Source organism: Rattus norvegicus, chromosome 11, assembly GCF_036323735.1.
Source record: "Rattus norvegicus strain BN/NHsdMcwi chromosome 11, GRCr8, whole genome shotgun sequence".
In the NCBI taxonomy this organism is placed as follows: domain Eukaryota; kingdom Metazoa; phylum Chordata; class Mammalia; order Rodentia; family Muridae; genus Rattus; species Rattus norvegicus.
Window position 1 is genome coordinate 45,139,577 of NC_086029.1, and position 20,707 is coordinate 45,160,283.

Below are 20,707 nucleotides of genomic sequence, written 5' to 3' on the forward strand. Positions count from 1 at the left end.
GGTAAGACTTACATTGTATCTCTATTGGACACATTGTGACATTCAGAGGCTCAGTGTCCCTATCAGGCCATGATCCTGTCCACAATCTTGGCCACCAATGAATCCTGAATCTGTAGCAGGCTTAGGCATCAGCCATGAGATTGCTGGAAACAGAAGCTTGGGCCCCGAGATCCCGAGACTCCTATGCATAGTGAGGCACTGCTCTGTGTGAGGAGAGGGAGGGTATGTAGGTTATTAGCATCTAGTGGCCAAGTGACAGAGTGAGTGTGAGGACGTCCAGAGTTAACTTCTCCATGGGGAATGTACTAGACTATCACAAATGGCCAATGTGTTTTTCAGGATCCTGTCCAGGGAAAAGCTTAGCACATTATCAAGGGTGCTAGGGCCAATTGAAATTCCATCAGTGTTCAGCTGGGGGCTGGGGATACGGCTCAGCACAATGTTTGCTTGTACCAACTGGGAATGGTGGCATAGGCCTGCAGTTCCATCAAGGACTGGAGGCAGGAGGATTAGAAATTTCAGTCATCCTTGGCTACATGGTGAGTTCGAGATTGCCCTGGGCCATGTGAAACCCTGTCCTCCCAAACCAGAAAATGAGCACAGTCAGCTACAAATATACAGCCTCTGTTCCTAACCAAGTCATTCTAGTTCAAGTGCCGGTTACACGTGTGGCAATGCCACTGTGATCATGGAGGGCTGTGTGTGCTGACCCATTAAGAACAGGGGAGCAATGTTAGCTGACAGACACGGCCAATAAAGCAATGAACTCCTTTCCCTCCACGAGCGATTTCAGTGGCTGCCTGCACTTCCAGCGTTTCCTCTAGGGAGCAGACTTCACGTGGCTCAGACTCAGTCCGCCCGATCCCCACACGTGTTTTGTGTCTCTTTAAGGGGATGGAGAACACTGGGATACAACTGCTTTATTCTGAATTTCAGGCTACCTGAGACACAGCAGACCGGACTCTCTTCTGTGACAGCTCTGAGGGCTGTGGGGAGAGAAAGGTCAGAACCAAAAGTTCTGGGACAGCAGCTGTGCCATCACTACCTGCTCCTCAGACCTACACTCCCACCCCCTCATCCCCCGACTACCACAGGCTCTGTGGGGTTCCAGACGGGCAGCAGAGTCTTTCCTCTCTGTGTCTGTTGGGAGAAGGTGCCCTGGATCCCGCAGGGACCAGAAGTTGTGGGGAAAGCCTTTGACAGCCTTTGCTAAATCAGCACTTGTCAATTTTCTCTCAAAAATCAGGATCGGAAAAACAGGCCGAAGGCCCAGCCAGGTATCTGGAGATGCTGCCATGTGACTTAGTGCCTGGAGCCACGGAAAGTCACACTACTTCCTGATTGCACAGTCTGGTTGGCCACTGAAACACTAGTCCTGACTAATTCGTTCCGTGCTCGGTTTTCCATGGCTGACTCACAGCCATCTCCCCCTCCTCCTCAGGTTTCCTGAGTGACTCTGATGAGGATCATTCCACATTTAAAAGTGGGATGCACATTGAACCCAGAACCCAGGCATGGCCCCAAACTCCTGAATCTGAGTCTCAAATTAACGTCTGGTTGGAGAATCCCAAGCCTTTGGGTTGATGGGCCCTATGGGGCAGAAGGGCCTGTAGCCCAGCACAGGGTTCAGTGCCAAAGCAGGTTATCGTCAGGGAATGAGTGAGCACAACTGGGAGCTGGGGAGGCTCGAACCCAGTTATAGCAGTTAAGATGCAAACACGCTCGCCAAAGGCCAACATACACTCCCTCCGAGGGCGGCCAGGCCAGATGCCTTAGTAAAGACTATTGGAGTGTGTTAGCATTATATTTTCATCACCAAAGGAACAGAACACTGCCTGCTTTAGTTTGGACTTGAAAGAGGAGGGGGGCTGATAGATTCTGTGATCTCTCTAAAACACGCTCTGGAACGCCGCACACACGTTTAGCTGGCACAGACAGACGGTAACCAGTAACCGGCTCTAACTCTCAACTAACCACTTCTGTTCACCTTTCTTTACAACTGTTTTATATACATTTGCACTGTTGGAGAGCACTTCTAGGTCCCCAAGGGTGTCAGCCTTTGAGCCACAACCCTTGACTTTAGCTTTTATGTTTCTAGTAATCCTCCTGAAAAGCATCCCTATAGAAAAATGTCGAGACACTGTGAAATTATGCAATCATTTTGACCTACAAAGGATTACTTCATCAGGGTCACTGGGCTTTAAATGCCTACAAATAGATGGGCACCAACGGTGGTGGCACACGCCTTTAATCCTGGCCCACAGGAAGCAAAGGCAGGTGGATCTCTGAGTTCAAGGTCAGCCTGGTCTATAGAACAAGTTCCAGGATAACTGGGGCTACAGAGAAACCTGTCTCAAAAAATCAAAAGAGCCAAATCAATGAATTATTTTTTAAACATTCTTTCTAATCGACTAGAAACTGCATGAAGGCTAGGTTCTGGGTACTGAATGCTCGGACAGACTGTACGATAGGGGTCAGCAATGCATTACTAAGCCCAGGTGAAAGGTCAGTGTTCACTCTGACAAGAAACTCAGTTTGAGCAAGCTTCCACCATGATGGGTGTGTGTGTGTGTGTGTGTGTGTGTGTGCGCGCTCGCGCTCAGTTGCCCACTGGGTACAACCACTATTCCCACATAGTGGGTCTCCTGTCAGACAAATGAGACCACTCTTCAAATGCAAATGATTAAGGGTGGAAGCTGGATATTAGGAGACAAATCAGCCAAACATAATGGATACTAATTTAGATTTGAATTTAAATATGCAAATTATGAAAAAAGACATTTGTGAGGCCAATCTGGGAATCTGAGAACAGAATGGATGTTTGATGGTTGTATCAAAGTTTGTTTATTTTCTTTTTTCTTTTTTCTTTTTTCGGAGCTGGGGACCGAACCCAGGGCCTTGCGCTTGCTAGGCAAGCGCTCTACCACTGAGCTAAATCCCCAACCCCTATTTTTTAATTTATTAGTTTATATATGTAAGTTTATTAGTTTTTTTTATTAAAACAGAATTCTTAGTGGTGCACACCTTTAATCCCAGCACTCAGAAGATAGAGGCAGGTAGATCTCTGTGAGTCTGAGGCCAGCCTAGTGATTTCCAGGACAGCCAAGGCAACCCCCCCAAACATCCCCCATAACAACCAACAACTAGAATTCTTAGACCTTACTTGTATACAATGGAGTATGCTACCTGAAGTATGTTCAAACTTATTCCCCATTGTGAGGGAGGGAAGAGAAGCCATGTGTTGTTCAGTAGAGGTTGGGAGGTTGGGAGGTCAGGTGAGCAGACATGCTACAACAGACCCTCTCTGCCTTTGTGTGAGGTTGAACTCTCCATAGTAAAAAGTTATTATTTCAAAAAATAAAAGAAGGAAGGAGGGGAGGTAGGGAGGGAAGGAAGGAAGGAAGGAAGGAAGGAAGGAAGGAGACTTGCTAAGAGACTCAGCAAGGTTGGCACGGCCCACACCACACCCAGCCTGACCCCGAATGGGTGTGGCCTAACAGCTTTCATAATGAAATGGGTGATTCATGAAGTTGAGATGCACCATACAAGCTTTAACCGTTCTTGCAGAGATTAGGACCGTCTTAGAAACGGCTATTTTGTACGGTCACTGTAATCAGTGGCAAATATATCCAGATTATTTGAAAGTCATTGTTCTACTGTCAGAAAGGGGAACTACTGAAAACTGTGTATAGAGGAACGTGTCACGGAGACTCTCAGCCGGACAGGGATCAAGGCACAGCTGCTTCTGTCTCCCCGGGGCCCAGCTGACCGCACCAAATGGAAAGGCCTCTTACTGTTGAGGGACACATCTGGCCACATTTGGGCCTTTCAAAGCTGTGAAGATCGTGCCAGGGCCACCACTTCCATGAAGTCATGCAGCCATCACACCACCTTGCACCCAGGTGACTCATTCTAGCCACCTGTTTCAAAACTGCCGCCTCCCGGCACCTGGGGCAGTTAATGAAGCCTGGAGTGTCTGTCATTCCACCTGGGAGACCCTGCTGTGTTTGCTCAGGGCAGGGCAGGGCAGGAGGCACAGCCAAAAGGCACCTAACTGGTGCTGTTGCTGCCAACCTGGGGACGGTTCTGAACCGAATGACACACATTCACATGTATCATGAGGCAGCATTTTTTGATTTTGAGGTAAGTTGTAAAAATAGTGACCACGGGAACGAGTTTCACACACAGCATGCTTGAATGATGAGAAAGTTGGTGCTTGATGCCCACAGGTGACCTTGGGGACTGAGCAGTGCCCAGCAACAGTGACGGGGTAGTGGGACAGCTGGCTACCACTAAGGGACAGCTCCCTGTGCTGGCCAGGTACTGAGGCCACTGTCCATTCATTCGCACAGCACTCTGAGACAGACAGGTTTCCCCAAACATGGAAACATGGAAGCATTGCTTAGGTCTCCTCGATATCTGACTTGTAATCAGGATTTAAAGGAACTTAACAATGAAACTGTATCCAGCTTGACACAAATTCTTCAAATAGTGAGGAACGATCCATCAACCCTGTGACAAACTACGCTGACAAGTTCAAGCTGCTACGGTAGTGCCCGTGGTCCCAGGCTTCACTGCCAGAAGAAGCCGTGGAGTTCAACACAGCCGTGCCCCCCCGCGCCCCTGGCTTCGATGCAGAGGGAACCCACAGGGAGGGCTGCTTTAGACACTCTTCTCATCCGGGTGGCTCTACAGACAGGCACCATGGTACCCTGCAGAGGAGCGCTCCACTAAATGACTGCAGTGTGGGGAAGCTGGGGCTTGGCCACTGGTTAGAAAACTTGCTGACCAGCATAAGGCTCTGGGTTTGATTCCCAGAACTGCAAGAAAAACAAAAAAATAAAAAACAAAACAAAACACCACCACCACCACCAAAGCAGAATCCTTGTATAATTCCTAGCACTCCGACTCAGGCTGGAACACTGGAAACTTGAGGGTGACTTGGGAGTAAGACCCTGCCTCAGACACATGGGCTGGGGAGGGACGGAACCCACACTCCCACAGGGAAACAAACGAGAACAGGATGAGAAGGGTTTCCGGCTCGGTCACCTCCTCCAGAAAGGCAGGCCTCAAGCTGAGTCCTTGGATTCCCGGAAGCTGTACCTCCTCCTGCAGGAGAGCCGGTGACTGAAGGAGCCACGGACAGAAGCAGCCTTCCTAAGAGCTACCAAGAACACACATGACTGGTTGTTGAGATGGCTCAGACGGGCAAAGGCTCTTGCCGACAGGCCTGAGTTTTCAACCTGAGACTGACCCCCAGAGGCCGTCTGGTACAGGGAGAGCATCGACCCCCACGGGTGTCCTTTGAGCTCCATGTGAGGGTGAGCCCTCTGTCCCAGACAGTGAATGTAGTAATTTCCATTTTTAAAAAAGAGTGAAATCTTGACCTACACATAAGAGGTAGGGTTGGAGTGCGTGTCCTACACGGATCCCAAATCGTCAAACATGTATGTGTTATACATGTAATGTAGAAGTTCTAAACGTAGAACCTGTAGGAATCCGTACTATACATTGTAGGGAGTGACCTTCAGCTCTTCAGCAGAACCCGCTGTCCACAGTGATGACCCTTCTAAAGGATTTCAGATGGGAACCAGGTTTTATCTGGTTCTCGAAAGAACCAGTGGCACCTTGGGAGTCTGAAGTTCTGGTGTGTGCCCTGGCTCTGGCTGTGACAGGCCATGTGGTACCTGGCATCCTGACCCTCACACCTCGGTCTTGTCTGTGTCTAAGCTGACGACCAAGCCTCCTTCAGCCCTGATGCTCAGAGTCCAATTACTCCACAGATGCTACTGAAAACCATCACCCAAGGTGGTCAGCTTTGCCAACTGGTGTGGTGCAGGAGCAGAGAACTGAAGATGTTTCACCCGAATACCAAAAATAAACTGTACGTAATCCTGACGGTAAGAAAGAGCACACAATTCTGTCAGTGCGGCTTCATGGAATTCCCATCAAGGTCACTGGGAACTATGGAAGGCAGAAGTGGAAAATGCCCGTTCCAGGAACAGCTGGAGAGGCACAAGGAGGCCGAATTAGGGCAACAAGTAGAAGAAAACACATAGCCATTAGGTGGTGTCAGGATGGTCACAGTATGTGTCTGACTCTCAGCACAGGATGCCTGCGAAGAGCCCTTGCCAGACTCTCTTTACCCTGAACACTGGTCTGAGTACAGCAGGCCCCAGTGAGGAGTCTCAGTACACACCACTGAAAGGTCCCTTAGTTTTCATGGGCGAGGCGAAGGTAAAAGATAAAGACCATTTATCAGGGACAGAAGTGCCCCTCTGGCAACAGTCTAGTAAGGCTGTAAAAAAGCTCTGAAATACCTTTGTTCCAAGTGGGTTAAGTCAGTCACAATGCTTGGAACTAGATCCCATACAAGGGCCTGGCATTCTTTTGAGCATAGCTCACATTTTCCAGCCTATGAGGCAGCCTCTGCCTGACAACATGTCCGAGTAACACTCAGCCTACACTCTGAAGTTGGCAAGCCCTTTCCCTGCAGTAATGCGCCCATTAAGAAATCCTGATGTTTGCAAGCAAATGGATGAAATGGGAAATGTAACATGAAGAAGAAGAAAGCCAGATTCAGAGACAAATATTATACACTCTTCCTGTATGCAGAGTCTACATTTAGAACTTCTGTTACATATATGTCACATACATGTGCACATGTATGTGACATGAAAGGAAAAAAGGATCATGAGAGGAGGCTAGGCCTAAGAAGGAGTGTTGGGGGAGGAGAGGCCAACAGGAGGCAGGGAGGACATGGGAGGGCAGTAGGGGGAGCATTTCAAACTAAAGGCTAATGCATGTGCTGTGAAGCTGTCACAGTGGAAACCATTACGTTGTATGCTTTCAAAACATAATAATCAAAAAAGTTTCCAATTGTGCTTATTGGCCCAAGGTCATGGGTTTGTGGATACACACTGACCCTGCTGTATGACTGGATTCTGTTGTTTTTTTTTTTTCTTCATTGAAAGCCTTTAGGTTAGCTTCATGTATATTGACTGTGCTGGCTAGTTTCTGTCAACTGGAAAGTGGGAATTTCCGTAGAGGAACTGCCTCTATCAGACCAGTTTGTGGGGCCCACTCTTGATGAATGATTAGTGAGGGAGGACACAGCCTGCTCTGTGTGAGGCTGTCCCTGGGCGATCCTGGGTATCAGAAAGCAGGCTGAGCAAGCCATGGGGAGCAAGCCTGTGAACGGCCTCCTCTGTGGCCTCACCTTCAGCCCTGCCTCCAGGTGTCTGCCTTGAGTTCCTGCTCTGGTCTCCCAGCTTGGACTGTGACGTGTAAACTAAATTAACCCTTTTCTCCCCAGGCTGCTTTTGTTCATGGGGTTTATCACAGCAACAGGAAGTAAACAAGGAGCCCACAGAGCTTTGGATTGCCTGGGAATTACTCACTGAGAGCATCCTGGATGAGAAAGGGCTCTTATGCTGATGTGGTAAGTGTGGCTTGTGGGTCTGGAGTGCCCTAATAGAGACTCAGAACCAGCATACGTAATGCTAGAAAGTGCACACTCGGCTCCCGCAGCCTGGGCTGCTCAGTCTGCAGGGGTACCTGATCCCAGACACACCAACACTGGTGTGGTGACCTGTGAAAACGCCACACTGGAGGGGCTGGAAGTCTCCTCAAAATCGCTAGCTTTAAAACATTGACTCCTGGGGTTGGGGATTTAGCTCAGTGGTAGAGCACTTACCTAGCAAGCGCAAGGCCCTGGGTTTGGTCCTCAGCTCCAGAAAAAAAGAAAAACAAAACAAAACAAAACAAAAAACCCTTGACTCCTCCATGTAAGACTAAGTCACATGGTGCATATGTGCACGCGCGTGTATGTGTACATGTGTGTGTGTATGTGTGTGTGTTTGTGCATGTACGTGCATATTTGTGTCTATAATGAACTTTTAAAAACTTGGTAATTTATAAGAATTTTTTTTAAGCTTAGGGTTCTAAGAGCCTGGAGCCATTGAGAACCTCTACTCCGTCAACTCACAAGACAGAGAGGACTGTCATGTGCGTGCTGACAGTAACAACATACTTTGTAAGGAAACAGTCCATTCCTTGAGAATTAATTCAGGCCTTTGAGAAAAGCCTCAATGGCCCTGAGCCGAGGTCAGTTTCCCCTTCCTTCAACTTCCCAGGAAGTCACATTTCAGTAAGTGACAAACCTTCCCATAGCAGAGCCCTAATCTCTGTGAGGCTGAAGGGAAGACAAGCCGTTCCCGTTCTCCAGCTCTCCCTGAGAACATGGAGGCAGTAGAGAAGGGGAGTCAATAAGAAGAGACTCGAAGGCTTTTCCTTGGGGCTGTGGACTTTGGGAGGAGACCCATTTCCTGGAAATATCTCTACAAAGATAGCTGTTATGAGGAAAGTAGGGTTTTATAATGGAAATGATTTTGCAATTCTTCAATACTTTTAATGCTTAATAGGATAATATAGAATGTTCTAGAAGAAAATTTGGTTGAAGTGACAACAGAAAACTGTGTTAGAACTCAGAAGAGAGACAACGGGAGGGCAACACAGCAGTTGAGGAAGTTGCTTGGTGCCTGGGGCAGGGACAGGGAAGACAATTAGTGGTCTATCAGGAAGCAAGCAAGCGCCACATCTAGTAAAGTCAGCTGACTGTGTTGAAACCATGACCAGCATAAACAGAGGAGACAGTCCCAGTCCCATCCGGTTCTCTCCAGCACTAGGATTTTTGGGGGAGGAGGGGGACAAGTGACTACTTTGAAACTTTTATTTTTAGTGCAATGAAAAATGATCCCTAAAGCATATTTGTGAGCCCTGGTGGAACTATTTTTGAATCCAAAAACGGTGACCTGCCCACTCATCCTGTCTGTAATTGATTCTATTCTAATGCTCTGTGCATAAACACAGAGGCATTCAGAATAGTCACATCTTCCTCCAAGGGACACAAATATTGGGCAAGTTCTATGTGGTTCAAGTACCTTATTTTTTAAAAAAATCTTATTTTTTATTTTATGTGTATGTTTTGCCTGTTTGCATATAAGTTTACGATATGCATGCCTGGTGCTGGTGGAGGCACGAAGAGGGCACCAGATCGCCTGGAACTGGAGTTACAGATGTCTGTGAGCCACCAAGTGGGTGCTGGGAACTGACCCTAAGTGCTCGACGGAGGTGGTCCCTGGCCCTGTTAAAGCAGAGCTGCAGGAGTTTGTCTATGAGAAGAACTGGTACACGGATTGTAGGCAGCTCTGAGGAAATGAAGACCCAGCTCCTAAGCCTCGTGCAGTGACATATGCCCGGGAGGCTGGGACAGGAGGACTGATGACACTGGTGAATTCTAAACCAGTCTGGGCCCGGGTAAGACCCTGTTTCAAACCCCAAAACAGAAAGCCTAAATTTTAACTTAAGATCTTCTTAATCAAACTTTAAAACATTGGCTCCACTTGAACAGTCCACAGCAGTCCCACTGTCAGAAAAACTGTGTGTGTGGCGCTGGCTTCTATGGACCACCGGGCCGTGGGTTGCACGCTGCCGCAGGCACAGGACTCTGGGATTGGCTCCACAAAAGGCTTATAGTCCTGTTCCTTCCAATGCAGTCGCTTACCCAGAAATCCCAGGGCGTTTATCACTCCTGTGCACCAGCGCTCAGTTGCCTCTCCCATGTAGCTGCCCTGGCTGAGGTAGGGTGCCCCCCATCTGCCTCGTGTTTTCTGTGAGGTCAAAGCAAAGCATCGCAAGAAAAGCCTGCTGAGTGCTCTGTGGCTGCCATGGGAAGGTTTGGACAGTAGCCACTCTACTCCACTTCTCTCTGACAAGTATCCCTATAGCTTCTAGGGGAGCCAGCACATGGGCGTCCAGCATACAGGAGACGTGTGAGGAAAGCCCAGAAACAAAGGCAGCGGGAAACATGTTCTCTTAGGGCTGCAGTGGTCCAGAGAGCAGCAGCCTGAGGAAGCCCAGGCTCCACAGCAGCAACACCTCCCACACATCCTGAATCCCAAATAGGTCCGTAGTCCCCAACAAGATGCTCAACACAGAGAAGGCTTAATGGTGAAAACAGCTGTGTGACACAGTAACACAGCCATGGCTGAACAGATGTCCTTTGATGACAGCCCTGGGAGTGATCACACTGAACGATTTATTGTCCCCCTGATCAGAAAGCATTGCGAGTATAAGAAAGGGCACCTACCATCCAACAGACCTAGAACCTCTAATGGCTCAGACTTTACCTTGTCATGTTAGAAAGGCAGCACTGGATGAATTCAGTGACCTTTCTGTGTACTCTACATAATTCACTACTTGACACAAATACTTGTGACTAGGATCCTGCTCACCATTAACTGTCACCTTGATATACCCTAGAATCACAAGTAGTTTAATGAGCAAGTTCCCTCTGTGTGTGTGTGTGTGTGTGTGTGTGTGTGTGTGTGTGTGTGAGAGAGAGAGAGAGAGAGAGAGAGAGAGAGAGAGAGAGTATTGATTGTTAACAGTGCAGAAGGCCCAGGCTACCATGGGTGGCACCATCCTTAGGCAAGGGGTCCTGGACTGTGTAAGGAACTGAGAGGCACATGAGCAAAGCAGAAAGTGAGCCAGTGTTCACCAGCGAGCACCATCCTTCCACAGTTCCTGTCTCTGGGTTTCCATCTTGAGCTCCTGTTGGGACTTCCTTCAGTAATGGTTGTGGCCTGGGAGCTCTGAGAGTAAGTTGCTTTTGCTCCCAGGGCTCTATCACAGCAACACAAGGAAACTAGACCAACTGGCCCACAAGGATGGGAAGGGAGGGAGTGCACTTTGCTGGCTTTGCTGGATTGGGTGACACAGACCTGTAATCCAATCATGGGGGAGGGAAAGGCAGGGGGATCGCAAGGTCAAGGACAGCCATGTCTATGTACATAGTGAGAATCTATCTCAAAACAAAGCCAAAAACAAAACTAAATGAAACCCAACAAGAGATGCTACACCTTTTGATTTACAGGACTTCTGGTATCTCTTAATAATGACTGTGTATATCTACTGGACTGAGCTCTATGTGAGATCTCTGTCTCCCCCTCCCCCCCTGTGTGTGTGTGTGTGTGTGTGTGTGTGTGTGTGTGTGTGTGTGTGTGTGTACACGCACTGGGCCTTTCCTCCCCCAGCTCTTGTACAGTTAATGCTGCCCGCCACACTGGCCCTCATGCTGGAATGTATCAAAGAGCACCACAGAGGACAGGAGGCACTTCTACCTGAGGACACAGAAGCACTGATTGAGAACCTGGTAAAGATGAGGTGGCCATGTGCAGACTGAGGAGGCAGAGGCTGAGCCATTACTAGGGTGGAGCCAGCAGGGGGTGAGTGCCAAATGGCTCTGGATAAAGGGCTTTTAAAGTGCATTCCCAGGTCCAGTCTACATTCTCCCTGTTCCCTTTCCTCTCTTCTCAGCACATGTATGTGTGGTGGGTATATATGTAGTGTGATATGTGTGGTGTTTATATGTATGCCTGCTGTATATGTGGTATGTGTGCCTGTGTATAGGATATGTGTATGTAGGTGTGATGTGTAAACATATATATATGTGTGGTATGTGTATATGTAGTATGTATGTGTGTGATATGTGTGATGTTTATATGTATGTCTGGTATATATCTGGTGTGTATGTATGTAGGATATGTGTGTATATATGTGTAGGGTGCATGTATGAATGAATGTGTATGTAGGGATGGTGTGCATATATATATGTGTGCATGGTATGTATAGTAGCATGGATATGTATGTGTGCATATAAGTGTATATACGATGTGTATGTAGTATTTGTATGTGGTGTGTATGTGGAGTGTGTATGTATGTTTATAGGTGTGGAGTGCATACATATGTTGTATGAAATGTGTGTATAGTGTTTGTGTGTGTGCTGTATGTGTAAGTTTACTGTGTATATATATATACACATTTTTATACATACATATATGTGTATCATATATATGTATATGTAAGTATGTGATATGTATGTAGTATGTGTGGTTTGTATGTAGTATTATACACGTGTTATGTATGTGTGTGGTATGTATGTAGTATGTGTGTGTGGTGTATATGTAGTATGTATGCACATGGTATGTGTGTGTGTGTGTGTGTGTGTATAGTGTATGTACATACAGAATGAACACTAGCTCCTGACAGTACCAGCTGCAGTCACATAGGAATAGAGAGACTCAAGTCCCGCACACATACATACATACATACACACACACACATATATACATATATATATATATGCATGCGTGCATGCATGCATGGGACATGGAGGATGACAGAACTCTAAGTGAATTCACACCATTGTTCTTTGCTGAATGGCTTTAAGCTCTAAATCTTACAGAGCTACGCTTCCTACCCCTCCAAATGCTGCTGTGAGTCTATGCAACTTTTTACATTTGAAATTGTATAGATATAAACAAAATGTTTTAAAATAAGAGAAGTACTGATAATTCACATTAGAAAATAAACTTCGGTCTCTGATACCCAGTAATCATAATTACTCAGGGTGGCAGCTTGGAAACTCTGACCTTGGCTTTGTAGCTGACTGGGAAAGCACTTGGTCCCAACTCTAAGATGAATTCCAGTGGAAGAAAGCGTTAGCAGTATGGCCTTTGTGAGAGCTTCCCACTTGCTGCTATGGCTGACACAAACCAAAAGTCACAGAAGAAGAGGGCAGGAAGCCTCTCCTGTGATTGATCAGTCAGTCTCACAGGCTTTGGGAATATAGAGGAACAGGCACACAGGGGACAGTATACTTCTAGCAGTTTCTACTGGAGTCTCCCCAAAAGGCCAGAGCTCTGGCTCTGAAGGAATGCTTGTCCCACCATAAGGAAGGTCACCAGATCTCTGGAAAGCAGGCTCCTGCTTTAGGGTTGTATCCCGGGCAGGCAGCAGGGCCTCTCCTCATCAACCCCCATGGGAGCAGAACTCACCCTTGGAGGGCAGGCTTCTCTGTGCATCTGGTAAAGGCACTCAGTGCTGGGTACAGCACTTTCACTAGCCCACAGTCTGTCAAAGGGCTCTGCTTATACTTAGATGGGCTGTGGGAGGCTGATTTCAAATGTGCTTTAAGGTTTCAGTTAGCTTTGAAGATTGTGCAGCCTGGAGCCAGGCTATGCTGGCACCCCGCTGTTTCCTGGCGGCTACCATGGAACTGCTGAGGCTGTGAGAGGGAGAACTGTCTGCGGAGTCAATGTCTCTTGGGAACTCACTATGCAGAAAGGAGCCTTGTTTCTGGGAGGAGGCGTGCTCACCTGTGACAGACAGAAGTATTGGCACAGGAGGCAGAGTGGCCGGGGCACCTAAGTCTCGCTTCATCAGGGCTGCCCTGTTAGAGCTTCCCCGTAGGTTTGCAGATCAGCTTCTAACCACGTGCAGCTGCACTGGGCTCACAATGTCAGGGGAAAGAACTCCCAGCACTGAGCAGGGGGCTCAGAGGCTTCCGGAATAATGCTTCTGATGTGGGAAGAATGGCTGTGTAGGAGCCTGAGGAACAGCCGCAGAGGCGGTCTCATTACAGTTGTTACTGATTGAACCAGGGGACCAAGAAGAGGGCGGGCAGTTAAGGTGATTGTTCTTGTAGAGGACCTGGCTTTGGTCCCCAGCTCCCAGAGAGTGGCTTACAACTATCCACAACTCCAGTCCCAGAAAATCCAGTGCCCTCTTTTGGCACAGACACTCATGGAGGCAAACACCCATACCACCACCACCACCACCACCACCACCACCACCACCATCATCAACAACAATAGTAATCTAACACAATACTAAGCACCTCATGGCCTCCTGTATTCTGAGGCAATACAGAACACACTACCATATGCTAGACCAGATCCCCTCTTGGAATCATGATCCATGGGCCAGAAGGATGGGGCTGGGTTGGGAAGCAGAGGCCTCTCTGTCTGCCCCACACTGAGGAAGGTCCTGCCAAGTGCAGACTAAATGAGGATGCTGCTCAGAGGATCTGGACAAATGGGTGTGAGGAGGGGCGAGGGCACCTGGAGACACAGGATAGGAGAGGAGGAAAAATCCAAGAGCTTAGGCTCAGTGTGCGCTGCACCAGCTGTCTGGGCACGTATTTTCAGTTTCTCATCTTGGCTGTGAGGTAGGTGTAGACTCCTGTCTGAGAGAAGAAACCACCTCGAAGGGGCTTTGCCTCGGCCCCATCAATCCTAAGGGTCCAGTGTTTGGAAACAGGGATGAGACAGCTCTAAAGGGCTCTGTGGGGTTCAGGGGAGGGGAAGAGGTGGGGAAAGAGGATGAAGGCAGGTGGAGACTCCATGCTTATCCCAGGAGCCTGTGCAGACTGATGTTAAGGGTGGTGGGGAGGGCAGGCCCTGAGCCCAGGCCTGGACAGCAGAGCTGTCTGGAAGTGTGAGACCACAGATTCTTTCTTTTAGTTATGTGTGTGTGTACATGTGTCTGTATGTGTGTATATATGTACATGTCTGTCTGTATATGCACATGTGGTGTACATGTGTCTGTATGTGTGTGTCTGTATGTGTGTATGTATGTACATGTCTGTCTGTATATGCACGTGTGTGTGTGTGTGTGTGTGTGTGTGTGTGTGTGTGTGTGTGTGCGCGCGCGTGCACACACGCTTCCTCCTGTACTTCCTCAGTGCCCACTGCAATGGCTGGAGAGAACAGATCACCATTTAATGGAGATGACCATCACCACATCAGCAAGTTCAGCTACCACATTCAAAAGAGATGTCTTTCATGGGCACCGCTCTTTCTGACTGGTCTGGTCTACAGCTCTAGGACTTTAGGAATGAAAGATGTTAACAAATTCTTCCTGGAGATGTCCCTGGCTGACAGTGTGGATGATATGCAGAGTTAGGGTTTGAGAGTTCTTAGGTGTGTTCTGTGACGTGTGTTCCTAAGTAATCTTCCTATGCTTGAAGAGAACAAGATTGCTTGGCGTCTGCATGCAACTGTCATTGCTTGGGCTATCAGTGAGGCAGATGTCTAGTAAGAAGAGAGCACACATGACATCTTGACAATCTGAGTTAGGGTGTCCTTGCTCAGTCTGACCACTGAAAGAGAAAGAGTCAGCCTTCCCTTCCTGCCCCAAGGTTCCTCCCACCGAGGGAGTTAGCATCCACTGACTTCTTCCATAAAACCTTTCTGATGATCCCTCTGCCTTTTGGAGATAGTGGGGTTTGTTTTATTTTATTTGTTTTGATAAACATTTGAAATAAAAACGTGATTCATGCAGTCTATGATGAAACCAGCAACATTATTTTATACCAAAAAGAGGAAGTGGCCGTCAGCTGTCTATGGTTCTCATACAATGCCGAGGGAAGTTGCTTTTAACATAATTTAAGAAGACTCACTAACTGCTTTTAGCAGAGATCTTTGTTGTGTAGAAAGGCATACATGATGCTGTGTAGAGGATCTGTTGAAACAGACCCTTCCTCTGATCACAAACTGCCCTCTGCACCCTTTACCAAGACCACAAACACCGACCGGGAGCTGAGAGCAGCTGCCCTGGGGGAAGGGCCATTTTATAAACACCTGACACCTCTCTGAAGGCACCACACTGCAATTATTTTCCTGTTATGGTTGTTAAATTATTCTGAAAATAAAAACAAAAATTACTATTTTAAAAATTACTGTTTAAAAACTGGTTAAATATATCCTATAAAAATTAATGTATCTACTTCTTAAAAAATAAACAATGCTGTTAAAACATGAAAGTACTGTAAGGAAATTAAATTTCCTTAATATTACCAATTAATTAGTTTTAAATTAGAACTGCATAGAGAATACAAATACATCTTTTTAAAAACCACATCATTAAGTTAATTTACTTAATTTGACAAATTACAGAAAACTGCTTTTACTTCATGCCTGCCAAAGCCCTAATTTAATAATCACTAACATAATTGGAAACCCAGAAAACAAGACACTAATCCTCCAAGTGTGAGAAAAGCCCTCTTCTATCACCAGGGAAACAGTAGTTGTCCTTCAGTATCCAGGCAGCCCTCGGATGCCCAGCTGTAAATGAGGCAGAGTATTTGCAGAATCCATGCCCATCTTCCTATAGACATTCTTCCCATCTCTGAGTGGCTTATAATATCTTATGATCCAGATTGTTGGTAAACTGTATTGATTAGAAAATAATTGTATGAGAAGACAGCTGCACACGCTAGGAGCGTCTGCCTGATTTCTGTGAGCTGCTGTTCGTTGGTTGACTCCACAGACCTTAGAGCTGTGACTGCAGAGGGCTGCACCGAGCTGCTCTAAGGTGCCCACTGTCAGTCACTGCAGTAGGCTGGACACAGGCAGAACTCACCTGCATTTCATCCAAGGGACACAGAAACAACTCACACAGCAAGAACACAGGTACTAGTTCCCCAAGACCAGGAAACTTCACAAGCCCAAGGGAACAAGGCTGTGAACCTCGTGCTGAAATGATTCCTCAAGAGGAGCTAGAATGTCAGGAGTCTGAGTAAACCACATTGTTGGGAGCTGATGCTTCTTGGGCCAAAATATGGAAGTCATTCCAACACTTCTCCTCAGCCATACAATAAGGAGACATGCTATGCAGTGGTCAGCAGGGACAGCTCATTGTGGGGCTTTAAGGCTGACTCTACTCCATAGTGGGACAGCACTGGATTTGTATGTCAAGATTTGGTTTAAAAAAAAAAATTCATTAAAAAAAAAAAACAAGGGGTTGGGGATTTAGCTCAGTGGTAGAGTGCTTGCCTAGGAAGCGCAAGGCCCTGGGTTTGGTCCCCAGCTCCGGAAAAAAAAAAAAAAAAAAGAACCAAAAAAAAATTATAAAAAAACAAACAAACTGGTTCATTCAGAACAACTGGAGCTAAGGCTTACTCCAGTGTGGTCGGCTGCACTTGTGCATTTGCTCCCAATTCCCAACACACATCAGCAGAAACTCTGAACGCAACACAGATTATTTTCTTGGGTGAGGATTTGGTTTTACGCCTGGGATCCAAAGATGCTGTCTGGGCTCTGTGACGCCTCATGATTGAGTGGATGGGAGACTGTTCTCAGTCCTGTTTGGGATACATGGGAAGGTGCTGTCTGGGTGCTGCTTGCATGGACGTGGACGTAGGAAGATGCTGTGTCTGTGTTGTCTGGACCGCATAGGGAGATGTTCAGCAGAGAGCCATGACTTCAAGTTCCACTTGCTCCTGTTTCTTCCTCAGGCAAGCACTGGTGTGGAAATGGTGATTCAGAGCGGTGGGGAGGGCTCAGAGAGATGAAGTCACACATTTGGACGTAGTTGAGATCCCTAAGCTACTCTCTGATGGTAACCATGAGTGATGGAAACACTGTGCTTGATGGAAACCCCTCATCAACATTCCATCACCATGATGACTGTGCTGCCAAATCTCAGCTGAGCCCTTGGTCACAGCTTCTTCTATCAGTACTAGAACCCGGGCTGACTGGTTCCACTACTAGCACATCCTACGTGACCCCACATGGGTCCGCAAGCTCTGGGTCAAGTTCCCACCAGCGTGTTTGTCTTCTCAAGCCCTTCACCACCTTATCATCCTCGGCATCAGCCTGGAGATGACCTCAACCACACATTGTGGCTACCAAGGGTCACCCTTCTACTCTACGGCACGCCATCCTGATCCGAGCTTGCTTTTCTCTAGTGCGTAAGAGGCAGACAATTGTTCCTTCTGGGGGGGGGGGCTCCCTTTGTTCCCACTAACCCTCTCTTCCCCAGAGAGACATCCCTTTTCCTCTCCTGCTTCTCCAAGGTCTATTTCAGCCTTTAATCCTTCCTACTTGTAGTTTCTGTTATAGCTGGTACAGAGCATGTGGCTTTGCCATTGCTAGAAAATGGCTGCAAAAGCACAGACAGAAATCATGAGGATGTCAGGGATGGAGAGTGCCTCTCCAAGAGGCCCAGCATCACCACAGGTCCCACCGAAATACACTTTAAAGCCCCTCAGAACTAAAGGAGCTGAGACAAGAGATGTCATGAGACAAAGGTAGAGAGAGGCCTTAGGAGGAGGCCTGCCAGGAATATGACCTCAGGCTTCTGTCAGTCAAAGGAGCAAGCTCCTCCCCGCCTCCATCGCCCCTCAAAACAACCCTCATTGGGTAACTCTTCAGGAAGATGTCTTAAATATAGCAGGGGCGGACATATGCACTTTAAGGTACTTTCAAGGAGAAAGAGCATGGTGGTCCACCCCATAATCCCAGTGAGTAGGTTAAGGCAGGAAGACCATGGAATGTTTGAGGCCAGCCTGGGCTACACAGTGAGGCTCTTTCTCAACCAACAACAACAACAAAATAAAGAAGGATAGCAAACAAACATTATTGAGAAATCATGTAATTTGCTTCCCACTCTTTCTTGTTTTGGGGTGTGTGTGTGTGTGTGTGTGTGTGTGTGTGTGTGTGTGTGTTAATGTGAATGTGGCTCTTCAAGACCAAGGCAAACCCACAACAGAAGATGTGGTGTTTAGACACTTGTTTAGATGGCTGAAAGGGCCCTGTGGTGAGGACGGTTCAGCTCAGATCTTAGTCAATACAGAATGCACAACATGAAGGCTGGAGTCTGAGGAGAAGCCGAAACTCAGACTACAACAAAACACAGGATGCACACAAAAGGACTTAGGGAGAAAAAAACGCCACTGAAGACAGGCAGGTCCCACAGGAGGCAAAGCACCACGTGACACGGCTTCAGTGGTGATTGGTGTGTGGAGTAGGCACACCCTCTTGTTCCTTTCTGCTCAGTGCCATAGCGGGCCCAGCACCACGGAGGGTTTGTGTATTTGTTTAGCTGGATCCATGCCGGCCCTACTTGCTGACCTGAAGGTTTCAGAATTAACTCAGGGATTAAAGAAGGCCAGGGCTTGCTTTAGGCTCACACCTGTACCCACCCCACACACTGGGCCACCCGTTACTTGAGCCGCTCTTTCTAGTGGTGCCGTGTTGTAACCCTACAAAGGCTGACTGAAATACCCATGACATGTCCAAGAGACAAAAGTCTGCTAGGAGGTAACATGGACAGCATCTGGTGTCCCACAGAGAGCCATGCCTGTGTCCTCAGGTTACATGACAGAGGTGAGGAGACCCAGGACGTCAGGGTCAGAGTGCAGAGGACAGGCACCATGAAGGAAAGCATGTCAGCCTCTGAGAGACTCCGACAACTACTATAGAAATACAAACTGTGGCACCCTGCCTGCGCCTTGCATCATGCTACCCTCTTGTACATCAGGACACACCCACCCTCCCTCTCTGCTGCCCGCCTAACACATGCCCAAAATATGTAATTTGAATAAGCAAATGAAATCATACTGGACTTATGTTCCTGGAAACTTGAGGTTGGGCAAAATCTGGAAACTAAATCCCACCTATCTGGTTGAGCATTGAGCTGGAACCGTATAGCAGAACCTTCAGGAAGAATCAGAATGGGAGGAAGACTCAGGCCCGTTCTGCATGTCCACCTGGGCCAGGCTCGTGGTGCAGGAGGAAATCAAGGCCAGCCTCAGATAGACACAGGGTGGTCGGACTTCTGCTATGGGTGGCGCAATCACCTGTCCTGAAGGAACCCATTCTAGTCTCCCAGGCATGTGGTCGCCACAGACAGTGGCTGGGAAAGGAAGCCCTGATCTAAGGCCAAGTGCTAGCACCCGCTCTGGCCTCAGTGGCTCCCTCTGTGGGAATGAGTCAGAAAGAAGGAGAAAGCTGGGTAGATGGCCCCTCAAGAACCCATGCTGAGGGAGGGTGGGAGGGAACCCCTAACTTTCTACACCTTTATCTGAGAAGAAATGTCTCCTTGGGCAACTTCAGCAACTTTGTGGGAGCTCCTGGCAGGTTACAGAGAGTCAGCAGAAGTCTGGTTTCTCATCAAGTAACAATAAACAGCCGATAGAAAGAATAACCAATTGTATTCCAATTGTATTTACGATTTGTTTTTCAGAGGTGGGTCCCTGAGGAGATTCCTGGCTTGCTGTTTAGGACCCACATGGGGAGTCTACTAAGAATGAGATGGCTGGTGCGAGGGATTGCTCAGTTGATAAAAGGTTTACCTTGCAAGAATGAGGTTGATCCTCAGAACTTTTTTTTTCTTTTTTAAAGGGAAAAGCCAGGTGGAGCCCTGGAATTCACCCACCTGCCAGCTCAGCAACTTGTGAGTTACAGGTCAGTGACAGACACCATTTCAAAACAAAAAAAGGTGAACAGCATCTATGACTGATACCTGAGGCTGACCTTTAACCTCTTTATGTACATACATGGGTTATACAAAAGTATACACGCATGCGTGCGCGCGCGCGCGCGCACACACACACACACACACACACACACACACACACACACACACACACAGAGACTTATATATGTGATGGCTGAGAAAGAGTCCAAATGTTTGACAACATTTGAATTTTGAATGAGCGCTTTATGTGGTTCTGACATATAGCCAGACTCCGGGACCACTGCATAAACTGGCCAAAGTCCCTTCTAGTTTCCATGACACATGATTCTGCATGTGTATTGACTAAGCCCTTGTGACCAACTCAGTCGCGATGCCCTAGAACTGAATGCAGCACAGCTCCTCCTCCGGTGTCACCTACCCTTCTAGGTAGCCCCCACTAGCTTTACAGAACAAAGGGCACATGAAACCAGCCAGGGGTCCTGAAACAGACCTTCTGCCATCTCCTCCAGTGCATTTCTAAAACCAGAGCAAGGACTCCCCACATCCCTGAGCTCCCCACACCTGAGCACCCACACCTGAGCACCCACACCTGAGCTCCCCA

The 20,707-nt window shown here is 47.7% G+C and overlaps 1 protein-coding gene and 1 long non-coding RNA gene across 2 annotated transcripts in view; both read right to left on the reverse strand.

The window, feature by feature from the left end:
• Rcan1 (regulator of calcineurin 1) overlaps nt 1-20,707 on the reverse strand; it is a 79,943-nt gene that overhangs the window by 31,454 nt on the left and 27,782 nt on the right. The window lies entirely within an intron of this gene.
• The window catches only part of LOC134480974 (uncharacterized), a 47,123-nt gene continuing 27,346 nt past the window's right edge, over nt 931-20,707 (reverse strand). Inside the window, exon 2 of the long non-coding RNA XR_010056068.1 lies at nt 931-20,695. This is a non-coding gene — a long non-coding RNA (uncharacterized LOC134480974). The remainder of the gene's footprint in view (nt 20,696-20,707) is intronic.